General features: G+C 41.0%; 1 non-coding gene across 1 annotated transcript; it reads left to right on the top strand.

The window, feature by feature from the left end:
* Nucleotides 1-3,858: 3,858 nt before the first annotated feature.
* Nucleotides 3,859-3,945, top strand: LOC136382689 (small nucleolar RNA SNORD35). Its single transcript, XR_010747311.1, has one exon. It is a non-coding gene; the product is annotated as a small nucleolar RNA SNORD35 (small nucleolar RNA).
* Nucleotides 3,946-8,091: the final 4,146 nt, after the last annotated feature.

Here is an 8,091-nt window from a genome sequence, read left to right as displayed (position 1 = left end):
TCTTGGTTTCATTGATCTTCTGTATTGTTTTTTTTTTTTTTTTTTTTTTTTTTTTTTTTTTTTTTTAGCTTCTACGTCATTTATTTCCACTCTGATCTTTATTATTTCCTTCCTTCTACTTCCTCTGGGCTTTGTTTGTTGTTCTTTTTCGAGTTCTTTTAGATGTAGGTTTGGGTTGTTTATTTGAGTTTTTTCTTGCTTCTTAAGGTATGCCTGTAATGCTAAGAGTTTCCCTCTCAGGACTGCTTTTTCTGCGTCCCATAAATTTTGAATTATTGTATGTTCATTTTCATTTGTTTCAAGGAAAATTTTTATTTCTTCTTTGATCTTAATGTTAACCCATTTGTTATTTAATAACATGCTGTTTAGTCTCCAAGTGTTTGAATGTTTTTCAGTTTTTCTATGGTAGTTGATTTCTAGTTTCATGCCATTGTGATCAGAGAAGATATTTGATATAATTTTAATCTTCTTAAATTTATTGAGACTCGTTTTGTGTCCTAGCATGTGGTCTATCCTAGACAATGTACCATGAGCACTTGAAAAGAATGTATATTCTGCTGCTTTGGGATGAAAGGTTCTGAAGATATCTATTAAATCCAGTTGATCTAGTGTGTCCTTTAAGGTTGTTTCTTTGTTAATTCTTTTTCTTGAGGATCTATCTAGTGATGTTAATGGGGTATTGAAATCCCCTACTATTATAGTATTGCTGTTGATCTTGCCCTTTATATCCATCAAAGTCTGCTTTATATATTTAGGTGCTCCTATATTAGGTGCGTAGATATTTATAACGGTTATATTTTCCTGTTGGCTTGCTCCCTTTATCATTATGTAGTAACCTTCTTTATCTCTTAATATAGCCTTTGTTTTAAAGTCTATTTTGTCAGATATAAGTATTGATACCCCAGTTTTTTTTTTCATTTCCATTTGCATGAAATATTTTTTTCCATCCCTTCACTTTCAGTTTGTGTGTCTCTTTTATTTTGAGGTGGGTCTCTTGTAGACAGCATATGTATGGGTCCTGTTTTCTTATCCATGAAGCTACCCTATGTCTTTTGATTGGAGCATTTAACCCATTTACCTTTAAGGTTATTATTGATATGTAGTTGTTTATTGCCATTTTATTCTTTAATTCTATATTCTTATTTTTCTAGATTTTTTTTCCCCTTTTGTTGTTTACAACAGGTCCCTTAACATTTTTTGCAGCATTGGTTTGGTTGTAATGAATTCCTTGAGTTTTGTTTTGTTTTTGTCTGGGAAGCTTTTTATTTTTCCTTCAATTTTTTGGTTGCTTTTTTTTTTGTGTGTGTGTATTTTTCCGAAGCTGGAAACGGGGAGGCAGTCAGACAGACTCCCGCATGCGCCCAACCGGGATCCACCCGGCACGCCCACCAGGGGGCGATGCTCTGCCCATCTTGGGGTGTCGCTCTGCTGCAATCAGAGCCATTCTAGCGCCTGAGGCAGAGGCCACAGAGCCATCCTCAGCGCCTGGGCAAACTTTGCTCCAGTGGAGCCTTGGCTATGGGAGGGGAAGAGAGAGACAAAGAGGAAGGAGAGGGAGAGGGGTGGAGAAGCAGATGGGCACTTCTCCTGTGTGCCCTGGCTGGGAATCGAACCCGGGACTCCTGCACGCCAGGCCGACACTTTACCACTGAACCAACCGGCCAGGGCCTCTCCTTCAATTTTTAATGATATCCTTGCTGGATAAAGAAGTCTTTGTTGTAGGATCTTGTTTTGTATTACTTTGAATATTTTTTGCCATTCCCATCTGGCCTCTAGTGTTTCTATTGAGAAGTCTGATGTCATCCTTATTGGGGCTCCTCTGTAGGTAATTGACTGCTTTTCTCTTGCAGCTTTTAGTATTCTTCTTTTGTCTCTTAACTTTGGCATTTTAATTATGATGTGTCTTGGTGTGGGCCTCCTTGGGTTTCTCTTTAATGGAACTCTCTATGCTTCTTGAACTTGTGTGACTTTTTCCTTCATCAATTTAAGAAAATTTTCAGCTATGATTTCTTCAAACAGGTTTTGTATCCCTTGTTCTTTTTCTTCTCCTTCAGGAACCCCTATGATGTGGATGTTGTTTCTCTTCATGTTGTCACAGAGCTCTCTTAGAACTTCCTCAGACTTTTTAAGACTCTTTTCCTTTTGCTGCTTCGCTTCTGTGTTTTTGTTTATCTTGTCCTCTAGATCACTGATTCGATTTTCTGCTTCATTCAGCCTATTCTTAATTCCTTCTAGTGTAGTCTTCATTTCTGATATTGTATTTTTCATTCCTGATGGGTTACTTTTTATAATTTCAATGCCCTTTTTGATACTTGCTATTTAGGTGCTTATTATGTCCATCCATTGTTGCTCTAAGATCTTTGAGCATCCTAACAATCATTATTTTAAACTCTGCATTTGGTAATTTGGTTATTTCCATCTCATTCAGTTCTTTTTCTGTGGATTTCTCTTGTTGATTCATTTGCATTGCATTTCTCTGTCTTCCCATTTTGTCTGTGTACAGACTCCTCCTTTGGGTGTATTGTTTGTGTAACTAGGTGAATCTAGGGTTGGTATTGTCCACCTCCAATTTTCAGTTGTGTTGTTTCTAGGTCTTCTTGGGTTGGCATCAGCTGTTTGTAATCTGCTGTAGGCTACTTGTCTGCTGTCATTGTTCTTTTTGCTATTTGTGTTGCCATTTTCTATGACTTAGCTGGGTCAGGAGTGAGGAGCCCTTTCTTAAGATAGCACACTAATGAGTGTTGTTAGGTCCTGAACTGATGCTCTACATATCTGGCCAATGCATGTGCCTGCCCTGGACCTCCCTGGCTAGAGTGTGGCATAGATCAGTGGGGGTCACTGCCTATGATTGTTCCTTATCAACCTTTTTGGAGCTACAGATGATCCAGATCTTGTGGTTGCCTCTGCTGGGCCTAGGTGCCACTGTAAATATCAGCTGCACTCCTAGGCTAGCTTTTATCTATTCTTGGCCTGGAGGAAGTTTGCTTAAAAGTTCAAGTTCTCCTGAGATCCGCTTTCTGCTGCCTCTTATTGCTGGCTACTTGTTGGGCTCAGTACTGTAATTCGCTCACTGTTACTTTTTAAGAAAGATGTTAAAAAGATATATCTTTGGCTTCATCCTGGCTCAAGCCTCAAGCACTTAGTGACTTGGCTTCCACATTCCTCTACTCTCATGCTCTATCCCATCACACACCTTGACTAAATGGAGTCTCAACTTTCTCCAATGAACTTTATACTGTAATGGGAATGCCATTTGATAGAGAGCTAAGCCAAGAAACTTGAAACTTATATTCAATGAAGACTACAGAATTGACTAAATTATCCATGCAGAAAGGCCTATCCAGCAGATTTATGACATTGTTAGATTATTGTTGGGGGCTGCAGACCCAAGTATGTAACATCATAGAATATCTGGTGTCCAAAGACGGTCCCCAGGGAACAGCAACTGCTAGTCTTCTGTCCCTTATGTAGCCTTCTCAAAGTCTGAATCTGGGCTGGGTCTGTGACTCCCTTCAGGTAGAATGCAGGGGAAATGACAGTAGGACAGTTCCACACCCTAAGCCTATAAAGGTCTAGCACCCTTAGTGACAATGCCAGTAAAATGTTCAGCTATTTTACTGAGAGACCACATGGAAGAGAGATAAACTGAAGGAGAGAAAGAGAGAACTAGCAGCCCTACCCTCTGCCCCACCAACTGCAGCCCCAGGCTTAGATATTCTTGCCAGGTGCCATTCAGACTTGTGAGTGAAGAATCATAGATGCTTAAACCCTACCCACAACCTGACTACAGCTACAGAGAGACTCTAAGTGAGACCAGCAGAAGAACCATCTAACAAAATCTATTTAAACTAATGAGAGAGCATATGATGGCTCTTCCTCATGATGGTCTGTGGATGCCACTGTGGGCAGTGCTGATCATGCCAATAGCTTAGCTGATGCCAGGAGGAGCCTAGAGCCCTTACAATGGGTAGGTGTGTCTTCCGATTTAAGCTTGGTGAGGAAGATTGGATTATTATATTATTAGGATCCTCTAAAAAAGGGTTATCAAACCCTCTCTTGGCCACTGTCTCCCCAATCTAGGCTCCCATTTCTTTACAACTTCATTCCCCACCCCCATTAGTCTACCTGGGGCACCTGGCTCATGTCGTTGGCTAGAAGGACCAGATAGTCACAGCCACTCCAGAGGAAAAGAGGAAGGAGAAAGTCAAGATCCATTACTGGAAGAAAAAGCAGCTCCATGAGGCTAGAGAAACAGGCGGAAGAAACGTGGAGAAGAAAACTGACAGATACTCAGAGGTCCTCAAGCGTATGGACTCCTGGTCTGAGCCCAATAAAATTGAATGTTAATCCCTCAAAAAAAAAAAAAAAAAAAAAACAAAACTGATGGGAGAAACAGCAGGCAAGTGGTCTCTGAGTTCATTCTTTGTTGAGGTTTATGCTGACTTAGATTATTTGCATATCTACTCTTCAGAATGACAATCCACAGAATATATAGAAGACTAAAGTGGCTGTCTTTTTAAGCCACTAAATAATTGGAGTGGTTTGTTCTGTGGCAATATGTAACCAAAAGATATATATGTTAAGGCAGAAATTTAGAGTGAAGATGGGGACTCTCAAACCCACACAATGATTTATTTTAAGAGCTAGATTTTCCATTTTGTTCAATGGTTTCACATCTCTAACCAGAGTCTCGCCACCTTGGTACACTAAGATGCAAGTCTTAAATTATTTCACATGGAAGATTAGGACACTTCTGACACCCAAAGACTTCAGAATGCTTATTTATTTTTTTAAATTTAGACATGAACTTCTTTGAGATCCACCAGAACTTATAGAAGAGACTGCAGACAAAAGCACTCTTCTAACGTGGTCTCCCCAACATACACGGATGCACCCATCACTGCTGAAAACACAGAAACTTGTTTCATTTCTCAAAAGCATGAGGCTTTCTGAATCAGGCCTTCAATCTAGCGAAGCATCTAAAAGAGTCAAATAACACACTCACATGGGCTCATGAAATCATCATAATAATAAAAACCCTTTGACTTTTTTTTTTTTTTAAAGCTGTGAAGCAGCACCTGCCATTAGCTGTGGTGGTTCCTATTTTCATATTGTCTGACAGTAGCAGTTGGATCAGGTTTGAGCCAGTGTGACTGAGAGGCAGGCTCCCTGCTTCCACAAAGCTGAATTTAATAAGATGAGAACAGCATGCCAAGATGGGGAGCTCCCTCCCTAACACTTATCCTGACACCAGCCCCTCAGCGGGGCCGTATTGCTGCGGTAATCTGGGTGAGCGGGACAGAGCGTCCTGCTTACAAGTTCAATATAATGGAACAGCAGGGGGTGAAGGGCTGGCAGAAAAGCTTAGCAAAGTTAAAGCCTATTACTCTATGCTTGAGGAAAAATGAGTCACAAAATATTACACCCAGAGCAAGACTTGAACCTGCCAAATGCAGCAGCAACACACGCTAAGCCTTGTCCATAATGATGAGCGTTCATTATTCTCCGTCCGGGGTAATGTGGATTTAAATGTCTTTAACCCTAATGGAAATGTATATGCAAATTTCCCGTAAGCCCATCCCTCCTCGCTTTTCTTTTGCCCCGTTTGAATCTGATAGGCAAGGTGACTATACTCTACATATGTCAAAAAAAGTGATGCCTTTTTAATCTGCCTTTAGCGGCAAAAAGAAGGCAAGAAACTGGCCAGAAAGAAATCTTTCAGCTGCATATTGTGGCCTTTGTTGTTGTTGTTTTATGCCTCTGGTGGTGCTGAATTTAAAAGTAATGGAAGGAATAGCAAACAAGTGATCTCCTTGGGGTTCAGTCCTGTTCGAGGCATAGGCTGGCATAGGCAATTTGAATATTAACTCTTCAATATAAGTGAGTTCTAACAGACTCTTCAATACTAGTGAATCAAATCCAACTCAGATTTGGAACAGACTTGCCTCATCCTTTCAATCAAACCAATGCCCCAGAACCAATGTAGGGCTCGGTCCTTTTAAAGAATCATTACTTAGAATCCTAAACAATAAGCTCTTCTAGGACTGGGTTGTTGGGGTTTTTTGTTTTTTGTTTTTAAAGTAACAATAGAACTAAGAGAGGATTCCTTCTGCTCCCCCTAGACTAGTACAAGTTCTTATTACAACAAAGGCCATTCAGATCATCAGGTATGGTATCAATGACAGTAGCCACCAATTATTGAGCCCTTGCCACAGGCCAGGTGCTTGGTTGGATGTTTTATATTCATTCTAATCATTATGTAATAGGTTATATATTTTCTCAGATGTACAAAAAAATTTCAGCCACTTTATTTGTAGCTGATCAAATCTTCTAGATGGTCCTCCCACGGGAAACAACCTGAAACAAACTTGCCAAACTGTCTTTTATTCCCTTCTCGTTTCCAGTCTCTGTGGATGTGCGGGCTCTCTCGGATATATATGGTCAGTCTTTTAGATTTCCTTTCTTTTCTTTGCTCCTTTTGAAGATGGTGTCCAGATCTCATATGCCAAGTGCCAGTGGAAACGGGGGATTCCAGACCCACATGGCCCCTTCTGGGTCCCCACAGGCCTCTGCCTTGGGATGACTGGTCTGGTCGGATATGTGGACTGGGGAGCAACCAGGTCCTAAGTGGCCATTAGGAGCTTCTTGCTGTGGTCCTTGACTTTTACCTCTGTTCATGAACTCCTCACACATGTGGACTCTGACCATCCCAAGACACCTTCTTGTTCCAGCCTACTTCTTGTCCCTGAACCTGTGTGTCCCCACGTCAGGACATGTGGGCACATTTACATACCCTGAATGCCAGGTGCAGGCCAGGCAAAACAAGCCCACTTTTGCGTGCTTTTCTCTGCATTGCCTCTGTCAGCAATGGCATATTTTCACTCCCATTCCTTGAGGACATGGTGCAGAAAGGACTGTGTGATTCTTCCTAAGATCTTAGCTATGTCTAGGGGAAGTAGACCACTGACTTTGGTGTTGTGGGGGCCTCCTAGACCCATCTGACCATTTCTATTACCCCCTTACTTAAGTGCTGGAACAAGAGTGAGGGAAATGGGTATCTTGACATCTGACCTCCTCTCTTTATCTTTTCTGGCTTTCTTCTATTCAATATGCCCTGGGCCCTGAAACTGGGCTTGCCATATCCTCTTCCTGCTTAGCCAAACTCCCTTACTTCATACCCTGAGTTCTTGTTGCGCTATGACTGTCCTGTTTAAGTCCCCAGAGGCAGACAACAATTCAAATGAAACCAGTCCATTTGGGGCAGGGAACACCAAAAGAGGAGTGGAGAATTGAGAGAGGAAAGGGGAGGCAGTGAGTAAATGATGCAGTATAGACCAATTGCCACTGTAGGCAACTAGACCTTCATCCCATGGGGAAAATATGGGTAAAGAAAAGAGCACATGTCACTTATCCAAGGCTTGAAGAAACTGCAACATTTACATACCAATTCCGGTCACCCATTGTTGAGGACCACTTCGCCTGGGATGATGAAATTGTTCTTACATATATGTAGAGTGAAGATGTACAGGTGACAAACATATGAAAAAATGCTCAACACCATGTGTTACCAGGGCAAATAAAATAAATACTATTTAGAATGGCAAAACCTCAAGAAACCAATAACATGAAATGCTGGGGAGAATGTGGAACAACACATTCCCATAGCTGGTCAGAGATATAGCAAGATGATACAGACATATTGGAAAACAGTCTGGCTGTTTCTTATAGAACATACTCTTACCACACATGATTCAGCAATATAGTACTCCTTGGGATTTACCTAAACAATCTGAAAACTTACGTCCAGAAAAACCTGCATACAGATGTTTACAGCAGTTTTATTAATGACTGCCAAGGCTTCGAAGCAACTAAGAAGTCCTTCAGTAGGTGAATGGATAAATAAACCACGATCCACCCAGACAATGGATTATTATTCCACAGTAAGAAGAAATGTGTTGTCAAGCCATAAAAAGACAGGAATGAAACTTAAACACACATTGCCAAGTGAAAGAAGCCAAACTGAAAAGGTTACATACTGGATACAACCAACTGCCTGGCATTCTGCAAAAAGCAAACCACTGGAATCACTCA

This window comes from Saccopteryx leptura, chromosome 10, assembly GCF_036850995.1.
Source record: "Saccopteryx leptura isolate mSacLep1 chromosome 10, mSacLep1_pri_phased_curated, whole genome shotgun sequence".
Classification (NCBI taxonomy): Eukaryota; Metazoa; Chordata; class Mammalia; order Chiroptera; family Emballonuridae; genus Saccopteryx; species Saccopteryx leptura.
The sequence above is the reverse complement of the archived record's forward strand: the minus strand, read 5'-3'. Positions and strand labels throughout refer to the sequence as shown.